This window comes from Ailuropoda melanoleuca, chromosome 5 (genome assembly GCF_002007445.2).
Source record: "Ailuropoda melanoleuca isolate Jingjing chromosome 5, ASM200744v2, whole genome shotgun sequence".
Lineage (NCBI taxonomy): Eukaryota > Metazoa > Chordata > Mammalia > Carnivora > Ursidae > Ailuropoda > Ailuropoda melanoleuca.
Window position 1 is genome coordinate 104,662,147 of NC_048222.1, and position 17,158 is coordinate 104,679,304.

Genomic DNA, 17,158 nt, shown 5'->3' on the forward strand with positions numbered 1-17,158 from the left:
ATATATTCATGTGTATATATATGAATATATATATGCAAACTTACCCTTTTTGCTTATATTTTAGGAAGTTCTACCATGTCACTTTCCACTTCGTTATTTTTTTAAACTCCTACATAGAATTTTCTGATGTAATTATATTATTTAACCAGTCCTTTATTGATAGCATTTGGGTTATCAATAGCGTAGCAGAAGTGCTGTTGTAATAAACATCTTTTTTTTAAAGATTTTATTTATTTATTTGAGAGAGAGTAGGGGGGAGGGGCAGGGAGAAGCAGACTCCCCACTGAGCCGGGATCCCAGGACCCTGGGATCATGACCTGAGCTGAAGGCAGATGCTTAACTGACTGAGCCACCCAGGTGCCCTAAGGTAGATTTTTTTCTTCAAGTTTCTGTGGAACTCTTATTCATAATTATCTTAAGTTTTGAAATGTTACATACCCTACATTTCTGTTTTCTTCCCTAATATCAGATTGCTTCGTGATGGTTTGGTGTCACTCCAGGTTCAGTAGGGCTCATTTCCACATGATATGGCTGGAAATGTCACCCCACACAAGGAGGGACTCAAACTCACCATGCAGTGTATTTGTAGCACACAGGTCAGTACACGCAGAATTCATAATTGATGATGTTAAAAATCAGCAACCCCTGGGGCACCTGGGTGGCACAGCAGTTGGGCGTCTGCCTTTGGCTCAGGGCGTGATCCGGCGTTGTGGGATCGAGCCCCACATCAGGCTCCTCTGCTGTGAGCCTGCTTCTTCCTCTCCCACTCCCCCTGCTTGTGTTCCCTCTCTCGCTGGCTGTCTCTATCTCTGTCAAATAAATAAACAAAATCTTTAAAAAAAAAATCAGCAACCCCTTTGTTACTAAGAATTTGAAAGAGTGTTGGTTCTCTGCATTGGTACCGTGTTGTTGGTCCTACAAAGATGCTGAAGATTTTATTTGACACTTTACCATCATCACATTATGGCTTAAATAGATTAGAAGCAAAAGATTTGTTTTTGATGTTCTTCTTTCTGAAATGTTTGTTAAAATGTCATGCTCTGCTGGGCTTAGCTTAACTACTATAATTCTGTAGCATTTCCCTGCCCGTATGTTTTAATTCCTGTACGTCTATAAACTATAGCTTGTGTGTAATTACTTTGTGGCATTATGTTTTCTAAGCTATAAGAGAAGCTTTACTTTTGCTGTAGCATCTGTAATGCTATAAACGAGGTGAAAAATCAAAGCATATGCAGGTTTTGTGGGGGGGAAAGTCCTTTTGCAATGAGAAATGTTGAAAGGGTTATTAACATTTTATATCATTCTACAGAGAATTTATATTTATTATGTTGTTGTGGTTTTAAGAAATGTGACGTTAGCCTTTGCCCCCAGTGTGATGAGCATGAAAATGAAGCATTTATGTGGTTTATCAGTTGGGTAATTGAGAAGTTTTATCAGCTGGCCTACCACTGCCATAGTACTTAGTGCGGGGGCTTCTCTGAGGTGGTTTCAAATTAAACTATCAGCAGGCAGTTAACTTTGGAACAGCTGCTGGTCCTGTGTTCATTACTTTTTCTCAGAATGGGCATGTGTGGCCACCCGTTTCTCAGCACTCCAAGGAGCGTATGAAATGCCCAGCCCTTAAATTTTTCATCCTAATTCATTTCTCTCTTTCCCTTGGGTTAGTTGTATTTTATATTCGTTCTTTGTTTTTCTGCAGTGTAATTTAGAAGGCGTTATTTACATAGTTCTACAACATCTATTATAAATGGCCTTTAGTTGAATGAACTTCGTCTACGTCCTTGTGGATCTCAGTCTGTTCCTAGGTTATGGTTTTACCCCAGCTAATAAATATCCTCATATAGCTGGACTTCAGTTTTTAATTGAAATGTTTTCCCTTAGTGGCACAGCGTACATCACATTCTTCAAGAGCATTGATTAGGACTATAAACCACAAAAGTGTACTAAGTAAGTTAATTCCTGGTAGAATTTTAGTGTACACAGAGTTGCTCAACAACCACTCAGTAGCCGGGTCACCTCCTGTCTCATTAACCGTTAACTGCTGTTGATCAAAATTCATTCTTGTCCTTCTACATAAAACCCTTCTCAAACCAGAAATCAGGCCTTGTCCAGAAAATGAAATTTCAAGGTTGGGGGCTTCCCTTTTGTTTACGTTCTCCTCTAGATAATAAATCAAGTAATAAGTTTTTGTCACTTCGAATCTTGTTCCANGGTCACCTCCTGTCTCATTAACAGTTAACTGCTGTTGATCAAAATTCATTCTTGTCCTTCTACATAAAACCCTTCTCAAACCAGAAATCAGGCCTTGTCCAGAAAATGAAATTTCAAGGTTGGGGGCTTCCCTTTTGTTTACGTTCTCCTCTAGATAATAAATCAAGTAATAAGTTTTTGTCACTTCGAATCTTGTTCCAGCTGTAGAGGAGCTCTGCGAAGAGGCAGAGTGAGCTTGCCCACCCTTGTGCAGTACTTCTAACGAAATGCAGCCAAAAGAAGGCAGGCATGCCCAAGAAGGGCTCACATGTCTCTCTCTCTCTCTCTCCTTTCGGAAAGGAGGATTGTTGAGAATCAGTACCCTTTGGAAATTAAGAAAATAAAAAAAATGAAAGTATTGGTTATCTGATTGTCTGAATGCTTCAGAGTAACATTGTTTCTAAAATACAAACATGCCCTCCATTGTAAACTGGTTTCCTGTAGATAATCTTGTCCCTGGCACAGTGCCTTATCCAGGGTTGCTAGCTAGGGATGACAAGCAGGACTTAAAGTTTATCCCTCTCTATTGCCCCGTAGTTTCTCTTTGGTTAAAGACCCTCTTGAGAAGTTCAAGGAGAAAAAATCCTTATCAGCTGAACTGTACTCTTCAGAATTTTTCCATATGGTGAATTCCAGTCTTTAACACCATTCTTTTTCCCCCCCCCAATGAAATTGCATTCATTTGTTTTGATTATAAAGCAGAATATGTTCATAACAGAAAATTTGGGAAAAAATAAGTATATAAAAGAAAAAAATCATCTATAATTCCACCTCGTAGTTAATCACTATTACATTTTGTTATATATTTTTTTGGTTTGTATCTTTTCAAACAGATACTATAATTTTAACATAGAGGCTCTTGAATACAGTGTTCCATAAAATTATTTTTAATGAACATTATATCATGAAATTTTCCCATTTCACTAAACTTATAAATTATGATTNCGTAGTTAATCACTATTACATTTTGTTATATATTTTTTTGGTTTGTATCTTTTCAAACAGATACTATAATTTTAACATAGAGGCTCTTGAATACAGTGTTCCATAAAATTATTTTTAATGAACATTATATCTATCATGAAATTTTCCCATTTCACTAAACTTATAAATTATGATTAAAAACTGTACTACAAAGTAATACATTTTTATTTTAGAAAGTTTATCTTATTTTATTTATTTTCGCTTTTCGAATTTTATTGGCTACAGGGGAGGGGCTGCCTCCATGTCATTGGGGGTGCTCACAGTTTCTTCAGCCACTCCATGCTTGGGCCCTGGAGGTCCTGGGGGCGGCTGGGCACGTCGGGCATGTTCCCATCATCTCGGAGGGGCACTGGATAGTTGTAGGGCGTGGCCTGGTTGATCATGGTGGCGTATTTGGTGAAGGGGCTGAGGGTGGGCAGAATTACAGCGAGGCCCCCGATGGTGAAGGACGTGACCAGCACTGCTCCTTGGCCCAGGCATCCTTGAGGAAGGTGGCGAGTCTACCGGCCATCTTGGTTGCGGCGGCTAGAAAGTTTATTTTAAAAAAATTAAAATTACTCATAGTCCAACCACTGAATGCTAACTTGGTAAATTGGTGGTTCAGTCTTTTTTTCTGTGCATATGCAATATTTTTAAAAAATGTATACGAATGTAATAATACTGTACATACTATTGTCACAAAACAATAGTTTACAAAAATTTTCCTAGGATATGATTTTTAATGGTATTCCATCAGGTAGGCATTTCCTTTTGTGAGACATTTTGGTTCTAACTAATTTCTTACTATTATGAACAATGCTGTGGTAAGACTTTTAAGCCTGCATTTTTGTGAACCATCACTGCTTAACCCCTTGTGATCGGTTCCTAGCAGTGGAATTAAGAGATCAAAATTAATTGATCAAAAAACATCTTAAGATTTTTCATATGTACTACCGAATTGCTCAGAAAAAGGTTGATTCTCACCAGAGTTAAAGGTCTTCTCTGGCCCTGCATTGTTGTATATGAATCAGAAGAAAATAACCAATAAGAATTTTGCTTCTTTCAATTTAACTCATTTTTCTGTTAGGATACTCAGGTTTGTTAACCATGACCTATTTCTGTAAGCTTTATTTTAGGCCCAAAACAATACTTTCCAAAGGAGTCTTGTACTAATCCGCAGCCTCTGGAGATCCCCTTACCCAGAGCCTCTCAGAGGCCCATCCAAGGACATTCCGGACTCAGGTTACCTGGATTTGAGGCATTAGACGTCAGTGTTCATATCCCTTGAGCTTGCATTTGAAATTGGGAATGTGTTCAAGTTTGGGGACTCTTTTAGGGTACTCCAAAATGAACTTGTAAATATACTTTTTTAGCTGTTTAGGCTCTGTTCATACTGGTAGAATCGTTCAGAAAGGCTGTGGAATAGAAGGTAACATGTTTGGGTTCACACACAGGTTTCGCCTGAATTAGAATCCAGCGTCCCCGCTTAGGTCCCTTGGGCAGTTTCTTATTTTTCTGTACTTCAGTTTCCTCATCTCTTCATGGGTCTAATAATAATACCTGTTTTCTAGGGTTATTACAATGATTATTTAGTTGCTATAACAATTGGGGTTTACGCAAAGAAACAGAACCAGTAGGAGATGTGTATTGAGAGATTAGTTGCAGATAATTGGCTTGTGTGATTGTGGAGGCTGGCTAGGCAAGTCAGAAATCCATAGAGTAGATCTCGAAGGGTAGGCTGGTACATAGACTGAAGCTGCTGTCCATAAGCAGGAGCTTTTCTTCAGAGAAGGCTGCATTTTGCTCTGAAGGCCACTCAGCTGAATCAGGCCTACTCAGATTATCTAGGATAATCTCCCCATACTTAGAGTCAACTGATTATGAACTTCAACCACATCTCCACAATACCTACACCACAGCACGTAAATTAATGTTTGAATAACTGGGGGCTCTAGCCTAGCCTAGCTGACACATGAAATTGGCCAGTGCAGTTGCTTTGGACCTCAGTTAAGCAGAAGAAACTCACTTGGATAGGAGTTTAATTTTTCTTTCTGCTTTTCAAGATCAGCGCTCTTCAAGCGTCTCTAACCCAGAATTTCTTTCTGATGGATCTGTTTGACCTGTTTTGTCCTAAGTAACTGTGCAGTTGCATTATTATGATCCTATGATTCTTTCTACTGGGGGGCGTCTGGTCATGGCAGGATTCTACCCAGCAACATAACTGATATCTGCATAGATACCCTGACCTGGACAGTATCTGCTCTTGACACCATGCGGTGATAATGCGGTGTAGATAAGGTAGTGTGTTTACAGTGCATCCAGCCTGCGCCGGCCCCTCTGAGCACTGCCTCACAGATGAGGGGTACACACCTGTGAGCGTGTTTCCACATGGCCCCACCCTATTTGGCCATAGCTGTTGGACTTCTGACCTATATGCTGTGATAATCAAGTTGTTTCTCCTGAAATTTTAGACTAAAGACACAGCTGAGAGCCAGGATTTCTGGACCTTGAAAATGACTTAGATTTGGGCTTGGTGGGACATACATACTGATGAATACTGGCATGTATGCTGATGAACAAGCAGGGAGTGTCCAACTGTGGCAGGAGATTTGAAGAGTAAAGCAGACATGGTGTGGTCTCAAGAGAGAAAGTAAGGAAAAATGAGAGCTTGTGCAAGAAACTGCCTTGTTTCTAGTGTTGTGTGAAGTTCAGCTCTATTTCCTGTTTGTGGGAATTCCCAAAATACTTGTGTCCTCATGGTTAAAACCTCTTTTATTTAATTTGAGTTTAAAGGCAGTTCAGTTTCTTTTAATCTCACAGGATAATTTAATACCGTTAGAAGAAATAACAATAACAATATTGTAACTAAGAAACAGAAATTACCTCGTTAGCATACATTGGCTTTAGGACTATCCCAGATGATAGCCTTGATTTTAGGATTTATTTCCATATAGGTTAGGGTACCATGAATATATTTAAAAAACAGAGCACAGTAGTGCTTTAAAGTATTTATGTACACACCAAATCCCACATAATATGTTGTGTGAAGAGGGAAATGTATTGCTTGTCTTATGAAAACTGACACCCTATCTGTGCCTTAGTGAGTAATAGAGGTCTCTATCATTTTTGTCTTCTTCCACCAGCAAAAGGAAAAACAAAGGATAAAACTCTCTAATACGGGATCTCCTAAAACAACACAAAATACATCTAGATCCGTGAATTTCCAGACATTTGTTTGCATATACACCTTGACATGTTATATATTATGAGTAAATCCCAGAAGTGATGAAAGTCTTAAATCGTTTTCTAATATGTTTCAAGACACCTTCTCCCTTCCTCCACTGTTGCTTCTGATTTAAATCTTCCAGCCATGGGATACTCGGTGAAAGAAGGCCAAGTCCTCAGGGTTTCTTGGTAACTAACTAATCCCCAATTCTCACTTACATAAGTGTTTTTATGTTTGTGTGATTTTGCCTCAGCATTTGGTTGTAGGTGACCTTTTTGTGAGATAGTGAAGCATAGTAGCTAAGAACTCCGGCTCTGGAGCCAGACTGTCCAAGTTCAAATCAGATCTTGGCTTCATCATTCACAAGTTGTGAGACCTTGGTCATTTAAATTACATAAACCTTTTTTCCAACCTGTAAATTTGGGATATAAAAGTACCTACTTCTAGGGGTGGATGTGTGAATCAAGTGAGTTGAAAGATGTGAGGTATTAGAACAGTGCTCATTTGGTGCGCCTGGGTGGCTCAGTTGTTAGGTGTCTGCCTTCGGCTCAGGTCATGATCCCGGGGTCCTGGGAGCGGGCCCCTCATTGGGCTCCCTGCTCAGCAGAAGACCTGCTTCTCCCTCTCCCACTCCCCTGGCTTGTGTTCCCTCTCTTGCTGTCTTTCTCTGTCAAATAAATAAATAAAATCTTTAAAAAAACAACAAAAAACAGTGCTGAGGTTAGGTTAGCTGTTGTTATTATCAGAATGGATCTGTTATCAAGTCCAACTCCCTTCACTCCAGTTGGATTAAGTGATTGATTCTTAACTAAGTAGAATTGAAATTGGGATCTTGGAGTTTTTTTTTTAAGTTTGATATTAAAAAATTTTAGTGTAGTGGGTAGAAGAGATCATCCAGTCCAATAATGTCATAATAGAGATGAGGAAGTTTGCGTCAAGTGATGCAGTTATGCTCCCAAGTGAGTAGTGGCAGGGCTGAGACTAGACCTCATGCCTCTGAACTCCTACGCAGTCCACTCCCTGTGTCTGATGACTATCAAGGGACCCTTGGTCCTAAGTCCTTCATTCTTCATGAATTTACTTGTAGCCTTAACCTAACAGATGCTTTCACCTTTTCCCTCTTCTCCCTGGCCTTCTACTTGCATAAAAAAGAGACTTGATCTCAGTATTTAAATGAAATACTTAACCTTTTATACTTTTAAATAGTGATTGTTGAGAATATAGCCTTCAGATCTCCCATAGATTTGCTCTTCTTAAGCCTCAGGCAAAACCACAACTTGCATTTATGTTAGGCCTGATGTTGGAAGAGTCATGTCTTAGAGGAATGCAAATTTGATATCAAACTGATGTATTGGGGGTTTCTGTACAATGACATACTTGAAAGTGGGATTCACTTATATTTAACAAATATTTGTGTGTGATAAGCACTTTGCTAGGCACTGAGATAGTTTATACTAACTCTGGGGAATTGGAACCCTAAAAAATAAGTCTACAGAAATTTCACCCCATCCTGATTTACTTAAACTCTATTAAGGATAGCAGTCTTCTTGTCTCCTGAATTTGTCTTCCTTTACTAGCAAATTCTCTTCTTTATAAAATACCACCCCAAGTATTCTTTCTTTATATGGAACTAGTCAAAGTGGCAAGTCCCGTGAATAGGCCTGCTTGACCTTACCTCAGTTTGGACATGACTTTGCCTTGAGAAGAATTGTGTGGGTTTTGACAGTGTTTTTGTTGTTCTGAGGAACAGTGCTGGCATTTGGTGTTTATAGTTCAGTGCTCCACCAATTCCTGTAGGAGATCTTTTCTAGTACCTTTTATAATCTCTCACAAAGAAAATATGGAGAAGTAGAGTTTACATGATCAGAGTGTTTAAAACACATATGTCCATAAATCTTAAACTATTACAGAATTTTACAATTTTGAAAAAGATCCTCCCCCAAAAACATACATACAAAATTACTGTGACAAAATAAGTTGCAGCAATTCAGTATTAGCCAAGTGAGCATCTTTTATTCTGCTTCACCAGGTAGTATAAGTTGAAATGATCGAGGCTGAATTACTTCAGTGAGGTGAAGGTCACTGTTCCTATAGAAAGTCCTAGTTTGAAAACAAACACTTTTGAAATGTTAGAGTTAAAAGGAAATACAAGTACAATCTTTATGCTAAACTTTTAAATCAGGATCGAAGTTACTATTTGAGACATTTTGATATCACAGGAATAAAATGAACACACTGATGATCCCTTCCTAATTACTTCAGCATAACTCTAGCTGGTGCAAAAATCATCTTGTGTTATAGTTTATATAAGTCTGGCTCCCCACCAGAAGGCTTATGTTCATCTTCGGATCTCCAGGTTTGATACAGAACAGATGAGGAGTTAATGTTTCTTGATTTGACAGGAGGACTAGAAACATTTAGAAATCTGAGGAGCTCAAGAAGTGTATTCCTTTTTGAGGCTACTTGCAAAAATAAATAAATAGCCAGAGAAAACCTCTCTGATTTGTATTTGTGTGTTGGTTATCTTCACACACTGTTGTCTTCTCAGGCTGCTGAAATCATCTGGTAGCTCTGCTACCCTACCCTACTTCCCAGGATTGTTCCACATCCTGGTGGCAGTGATGGGGGATCGGTTGCTGCTGTTGTTGACTGTCCTTTCAGGGGAATTCCACCCGTTCTTTCTGAGACCCTTGGTGTCAGGGTTGTGGCTTGTGGGAATGAGGTAGTATTTGAAGTAGAGTTTGGAAGCGTGTCTTAGATTCTAAGCCTACCACCAACAGCTACATTTCTCTTTCCTCTTTTGTTTCCATCTTCTCTTGCCTCCAGCTTCCACAGAGAATCCCAGATATCGTCTGACTGGGTTCACCTCAGCCCAGAACAGCTGTATATGTCTCCTAGGGAAATTGTGGCCCCAGTTTAAGCAGAGTATCGGTCTGGAAGCGAAGTGTGTAACTTTATGACACCAGCTTCAGGTGTTTGGAAAGGCTTTCTTCTCCCTGCCACTTCATTAATAAAATAGGAAGGATGTTTGCCACCTAGATAGGTGGGACCTACAGATAGTACAAATGACTAAATGACTAAATAATTTATCTTCTTTTTCTAAAGTAAGGTTGTTAAGTAAAAGATTTATCCATCTATTCATCTGCCTGTTTGTCCAACAAACCTGCTTACCTGCCCATCCATCTACCCATATACACATGCATTTCAGTTGATTTCGATTGTTGGTAATTCTCATAACAGGAAGGGCCATGGCCCGGAAACAACTTGTGCATCTTACAGACATTCTTAGGGTGACAGCCATTGGTTGTAGGTGTGAGCAGAATGATCTTGAGTGCCACTAGAAGTTTGATCTAAGTCTGGATCATCATGCCAAGCCTTTTCTGAAAATGCCAACACTGGACAAGCTGTGGGATTTGAGGAGTGACTTTGGCTTGGGTGCTGCAAGGAGAGGAGGAGTGACTTTGGCTTGGGTGCTGCAAGGAGATAAATGTTACTATTCGTATCTGCACTGTCTTGCCACTGAGAATCTATTTTATTATTTTTAAAAACTTGGTTATATTTTTACTCTGTCAGTTGTATTTCATTTGAATTGACATTCATGATTAGTTCTATATCCGTGACATGTATTTTAAAGATTCCAGATATCCTTGTGTGTTTCCACATTTCCTAATCTGTATTAAAATTATCCACTTAAAGACAAATTACCTGTTTACTTTCCTGTTTTCTCTGCTTAACTAGACCCGGGGCTCATCTTTTTTACTCCAGTTCCCCAGCACCTAGGAAAATCCCTGGAACATAGAATATACTAAGAGAATAATAGTTAGATCAGTGATTTTTAAATTCTAAATGTTTATGTTCACTTAATTTGATTATTAACTCCTTGGTTTTTATTTCATGCTGGAACCACTAGAGATTTGTGAAATATGATTTTCTTTTTGTAAGTTGTTTTGAAGTTACAGGCATGCTACTGTTTGTGCTAGGACGCTGGGACGATGGCGTCTTGATTTCATCTCCTCCTACTATTTCCAGAAGGTGATTGATTATGTGATGGTTTGCTTGCAGCTTATTCAAAAGTCATAAATTTGACATGAACCTTTTAAATCTAATGTTCTTAAGTAGTGTCTACACCCAGTGTGGGGCTCAAACCCACAATCCTGAGATGAGGAGTTGTATGCTACACTGAGCCAGCCAGGCACCCCATCAATCTATTACTTTTTGTTTTGTTTTTTTTGCTACAGCAAATCTTTTTTAAAGATAACTTATAAAAACAATAATGTCTATTACATAAAACTTGGAAAATACAGAAAAATAGGTAGATAGCAAATCATAATTCTGTGCCTTTGAGAAACATTTTGGGCATGTGCGGTGGTGTGCTGCTGAATGTCTGACAAGCAGTTCTTTGAGTGTAATTCCCAGTATGAATGTTGGTTGATACTTTTGTTTATGTTAATGAGTAAGATGAAAGTGAGACAACCGAAACATATGTCAGAATTTCCGCCTGTTTGGTTGATGACCTGAGCAACTTCTTTGTGGATTCAGATCATAGTATTCAAATATTGGAAGAATGTTTCCTCAGTGTTTCTGCTGTTCATAATGTAACCTCTACAAACAAAACATGCTTTTATGTTGGATCTGCATTAACATTTTCTCCATCACTTTCTTAAATCTAAACAATCAGTAAAATGATAAGCGCTGGTTTGCCAGTTTTTGTTTGTAAACACCCCAGCCGTAGACAGTTTCAGGCTACGGATATGACACCACTTACGGTGAATTGGAAAGAGTTGCTCCGTAGCACCTCGTTATATAGTATTTCCACCCTACAGACGTAATGGGTATAAATAACCTCAAGAGCCTAGAGAACAGTAAAATGTGGTAAAATAAGTAGGAAATAAGTTTTGAGTGTTGATTACGTTTGTTTTTACGTGACTCGTGAATTGTTAAGTGCCTATAATGTATGTAAGTTTATACAGTTTTTAATAATGGCTATGTCTAACAATTGGCCTGCAAAATTTCTGAAAATTTGTCGGCTGTCATAAGCCAGTATGAGCTGGCTTCACAGCACTGGGTAGATAGGTTCTCATTTTTCTTACATAGTAGAAAATAAAAAATACATATATAGAGTACATATTTGTATGTGTATATGTGTGTACATATATGTGTATGTTTGTGTGTATACACACACATTTAAGGTTTTTTAAAGATTTTTAAAAGAAGGCATTTTTAATCGCTTTTTAAAAAATAATGGGCTTATACTAAATATTCGGTTTGGGGATCTGTATATCTTATCTTACAGAAGTAAATTCTCATACCAGTTGTGTCTCTGCCACAGACTGCAGAGCCATTTCAGCGGGACTGGTGAGAGCAGCTCAATAAAATGCCTCTCGTCTCCAGTGTAAGCACAGGAGGAGAGAATGAGTGGGGACAGGGGCAGCATAAATCTCCCGTGTGGCAGGTGGTGTATTTCAGAATGTGGCGCCAGTGTGGGCTTCATCCTTCCTCAGGCAGAGTCTTTATCTGGAGAGTGTTTGGAAGCCTTGTTTCCCTCGTCCACATGCAGTGCTCCCTCCTTTGTTCAGCTGGACCCCATTCCTGCGGTTCTGTCCTACATCCTCTTCTGTCATCTTCTTGCTCCCCTCCTTTCTGCCTCCTCCTGACGCTTACAGGAGGCACATTGTACTCTCTGTGAGTCTTTTTTGAATCCTGTAAATATAGAACAACCTGTTTGAGGGCAGGTGGACTTAGTGCCTACAGTCTTAATGAAGTCGTACCCTTAAATGAAGGTGTATCCTCAAGTACATAATATGTATCCTAAAATCTGCTCCTCTGCTCCCCAGCCTGTACCGGTCTATTGCTGTACCTGTTGGGGAATTTCATATAATTATGGATAGTCATAATTTTATTTTATTTTTATTTTTTTTTTAAGATTTTATTTATTTATTCGACAGAGATAGAGACAGCCAGCGAGAGAGGGAACACAAGCAGGGGGAGTGGGAGAGGAAGAAGCAGGCTCATAGCAGAGGAGCCTGACGTGGGGCTCGATCCCAGAACACCGGGATCACGCCCTGAGCCGAAGGCAGACGCTTAACCACTGTGCCACCCAGGCGCCCCATGGATAGTCATAATTTTAAAAGACTTTAAAGTCCTTTAGCTACCACATATATTCTTGCTATCCAGTGGTAAAGTTTTCCAGTGGCTTTGCAAAAAATAGATATTTGCTGATGTGCACAGTGCTTGTACTCCTTATATAATGGAGAAGTTATTGAATATTTGCAGTAAAAGTTTTCATGCCTACTCACTGTTGAAATTTCTGTTCAAATTACCGGAGAACAAATCCATGTGTTGTTAGAATGAACTCAGCTGTTTCTGTGTTCTGTCTTACATTCTTGGTCAAAGCCTTTGGCTTTAACAGAAACTCTTTTAAGAACTGCCTCTTTTTGAAGGACTCGGTTAAATGAATTTTTAAAAATTTGTTTCTATTTAAAGAAGAGTATTTAGAGCCCCAAACCCCTCCTTGCTTAAGCTAAGTAGATCTCTGCCATGTCTATTCTTCGCTGCCAGCAAAGCCTGGTTTTATTCACTGAAGCGGTCTCTGGATTGCAGGATGCCAGGCACAAACCAGCACCCTGCTAACCCCTAACTCTTAAACCTAACCCTAATCCAACCTTGGCCCTAGCCCTAATACTAACCCTAGATCTGAGATAGCAAAAAGATGTGTATACATGCAGTGGAATATTACTCAACCATAAAAAATGAAATCTTGCCATTTGCAATGAAATGGATGGAGCTAAAGAGTATTATGTCAAGTTCAGTAAGTCAGTCAGAGAAAGACAAATACTGTATGATTTCATTCATATGTGGAATTTAAGAAAGAAAACAAACTAGCAAAGAGGGAAACAGAGAGAGGCAAATCAAGAAACTGACTCTTAAGTACAGAGAACACACTGATGGTGACCAGAGGGGAGGTGAGCAGGGGATGGGTGAAATAGGTGATGGGGATTAAGGAGTATGCTTGTTGTGATGAGCACAGGGTGATGTATGGAAATGCTGAATCACTATATTGTACACTTCAAACTACTCCTACACTGTAGATGAACTAACTGGAATTTGAATAAAAACTTCAAAAAATTACTTGTTTTAGTAAAATAAAGACCTTCTTTAAGGTCTTTAATATATGAAATCACATTGATTAGGTTTTGCTGTTTTATGTATGCTTATTGCTTCATTGTTAATTCCTCCACTGTTGATTAAGTCGATTCTGCTTTAGATATTACCAAGATTTGATGAAAAGATAGAAATGTAATGCACTTTGTAAAGGGCAAAAGGGGGGCGCCTGGGTGGCACGGCGGTTAAAGCGTCTGCCTTTGGCTCAGGGCGTGATCCCGGCGTTATGGGATCGAGCCCCACATCAGGCTCCTCTGCTGTGAGCCTGCTTCTTCCTCTCCCACTCCCCCTGCTTGTGTTCCCTCTCTCGCTGGCTGTCTCTGTCTCTGTTGCATAAATAAATAAAATAAAAAAAATTAAAAAAAATTAAAAAAATAAAAAAGTAAAGGGCAAAAGGAAGGGCTTAGTCAACATAATACCTTTGATCAGGAGATTACAAAGGTAAGAGATGGGTGGCTACGGCACTCTCCTTTAAAAGATACTGAAAAAAATTCTTCGTGTTAGAAAAATCTTGTAGCATCCTATAACCTTAATAATTTTTATTATTTTTAATATTTTTAATTTTTTAAATTTATTTTTAAAGATTTTATTTATTTATGTGACAGTGAGACAGCCAGCGAGAGAAGGAACACAGCAGGGGGAGTGGGAGAGGAAGAAGCAGGCTCCCAGCAGAGGAGTCCGATGTGGGACTCATCCCGGAACGCCAGGATCACGCCCTGAGCCAAAGGCAGACGCCCAACGACTGCACTACCCAGGCGCCCCTTATTATTTTTATTAATAACATTTAAATCTAGCTTTTTAAAACTATCTGCTTCAATGTTGTAAATAAAAATAGAGCTAACATTGAAGAAGTAATACCATTTTTAGATTTTAAAGTCAGGGTTTCAAACTGACCTAATTTCTTTCTGACTTGTTTGGAAGCACCACTTAGTTAATATTTTGATCAGTTTCAGATGCTTAAAGTATGTATTTGTTTTTGCAATGAAAAACAGCAAACTATCATCCCTTGAGGCAGTGTTATTTTAATCCCATAAAGAATGGAGAGACACAGAATCATGTGTCTCACCTTTTTTCTCTGCTGCCTTCTACTTAAACCCTCTGATTTTTCATATGTTTTTACATAGTAAGGTTTCATTTTTATAAGAGAATATTATACTGGGGCATGGACCCTGCCCATAAGATGCTCAGTTTTCAGTGAGATGAATTCGGTCTCATTGGAATGCTAAGGTTAAGACATCTTTCCAAATATTCATATACATGCACACATCTTTGTTTTTAACATATTTCGTTGCTAACTCACGTGCAAATATCAGCTGCTTCTAAAACTTTTGAGTTTTAGTGCTGATTTTGATTGCGCATCATCAAGAAATACCAGGTACCTGTGCTATGCGGTTATGTCTTCTAGGTTTCAGTACTGAACAATTCAGAATGGGTCAGGAATGATGTCAAAACAAAACCCAGAAATACTGGTCTATACTAATTGTATCTCCACTAAATAATTAATCCCCCCACTTTTACTTCAATAGATTTATCAGGTTGTATATGGAGTCTAATCCCACTTTTCATCTTTCCATCCTTCCTGCCCTTTCCTGTATCCTTTACATGACCTAAAATTAAAATAATTAATCAGATATTGTCATTTTCTTACCCATTTATATGTTTCTTTGATTTTCAGTGTCCTTAAAAGGACAGTTAATCTCAAGTAATTTTTAAGTATTAGATTTGTTCATGCATTAGGGAAGTAAAAAGATAACTAAAAGTTATAGCCAGAAATGTAAGAATTAAGAGCTCTTCTCTAACTCTCACATCGAGAGTGTTACCAGGTACGCCTCTGAGTTCACAGCAGCAAGTGTGGGAGGCGGTGTCATTACACTTTCTACATCCCACTATCTTCTATCATTTTGCATCATAGAACCAAGGGAAAACAAAAGTAGATTATGTGTTTTGATGCAAACCAACGTATTGGAATATTTATATATATTTAGTAAAAAACAAACACCATAAAGCAGATGTTTCCAGGTAGGTGATAGATAACCTAGTAGGTTTTGAGAAACTTTTTCCGTTCTTTTCTCCTTGAGTATTCTTTCATCTTTGGACAGAGGGCTTTTTTACTTATGTTTGTTTCTTACTACATAGGTGTTAGGACTCTGTGTATGGACTGTGATGTAGGGAGCATCTGCTTTTAATTTTTCCTCTGTAGTATGACCAGTGACCCTTTGGGTTTCTGCCAGACTTTCCATGTTCTGATTTCTCTTGCCAGGTAGGGTCCCATGCCAGTCTCATGTCTGTCACAGGACTTTATACCAGGTTTTCTTTGAACGTCCATTAAGGAGGTGTCCAAAGGGATGTGTCAACCTTTTTAGGTGGAAGCTCCGATGCATATAGTGTTGGAAACCAAGATGACAGGTTTTAGAGAAGAGTGTGGGTATTCTATTCTATTCTATTTTTTTTAGAAGAACTCTTTACGTTCTTTAAAAGTCATTGTTAAATAGGGTATAACTGGATGAGTCAGTTGTTTTTAGAACTTGTTCTTTACATATGATCTAAAATATTATATGGCACAGAATCTGCACATGCCGAAAGGACTTTAAAAATTGCTATAATTTTTAAAATTTGCCATAATTTTTTTTTAATTTAAGGTTTAACATCATTCCAATATGTGCATTGTCTGAGAAGGACTTTATAGTCTAGTAGAGGAAATAACACACCAGAATACTTAATAAAAGGTAAAAAATGTATGAAAGTCCTGATTTTAAGAAAAACCGAAATGCAGATCGCAAGCTCTTCTCTTGTCTGTAGGCTTCTGATTAGACTATGAGCATCTTACGGGCAGGGTCCATGTCCTAGTTGATCTCGTTTCTTTGGTACTTAGCATAATACCTGGAATAGCGTAAGCATTAAATTTCCGAAAACTAATATTTACTCTTAACAGTTAAGTGAATGCTGTGTTTGGCCAAAAATACAGAAGTAACCAGCTAATAAAACAAAATGTGAAAAATCAGTCTCTGAATATTATTGGGGTGTTTCAAACTGCAGCTGCCTTATATTTGTCTAATATTTTCTTATTCTTCTCTCTTTTTCCTGGCATATAATGGATCCCCTTTTAGAACTATGCTATCCCGGGACGCCTGGGTGGCTTAGTCGGTTAAGCGTCTGCCTTTGGCTCAGGTCATGATCTTGGGGTTCTGGGATCAAGTCCCACCTCCCTCAGTCTCCTTGCTCAGCAGGGAGCCTGCTTCTCTCTCTCTGCCTGCCGCTCCCCCTGCTTGTGCGTGTGTGCACTCTCTAACAAATAAATAAAATCTTTAAAAAAAACAAACTATGCTGTCTCTTTTTGCCTTTTACTAACAAATAACTTCTAATCATAAAATTTATAAATAAATTTTATGCTGTATATCCAGAAAAGAGAGGATTGGGTTTTAGCTCTTTTTGTCTTTCTAGGTTCTGTTAAACTCTCTCTACAGATCACTTTTGGTAGGCTGTGGAGGAAGTCTGTAACCCTAGAAAAAATACATTTTGGTTATTAATACCTTGGTTTATTCAGTAGATGTTTATTGA

General features: G+C 38.6%; 1 protein-coding gene and 1 pseudogene across 2 annotated transcripts in view; one reads left to right on the forward strand and one right to left on the reverse strand.

The window, feature by feature from the left end:
- SH3D19 (SH3 domain containing 19) overlaps positions 1–17,158 on the forward strand; it is a 168,148-nt gene that overhangs the window by 90,783 nt on the left and 60,207 nt on the right. The gene's annotated exons all lie outside the window — the stretch shown is intronic.
- LOC117802417 lies at positions 3,492–3,745 on the reverse strand (annotated as a pseudogene).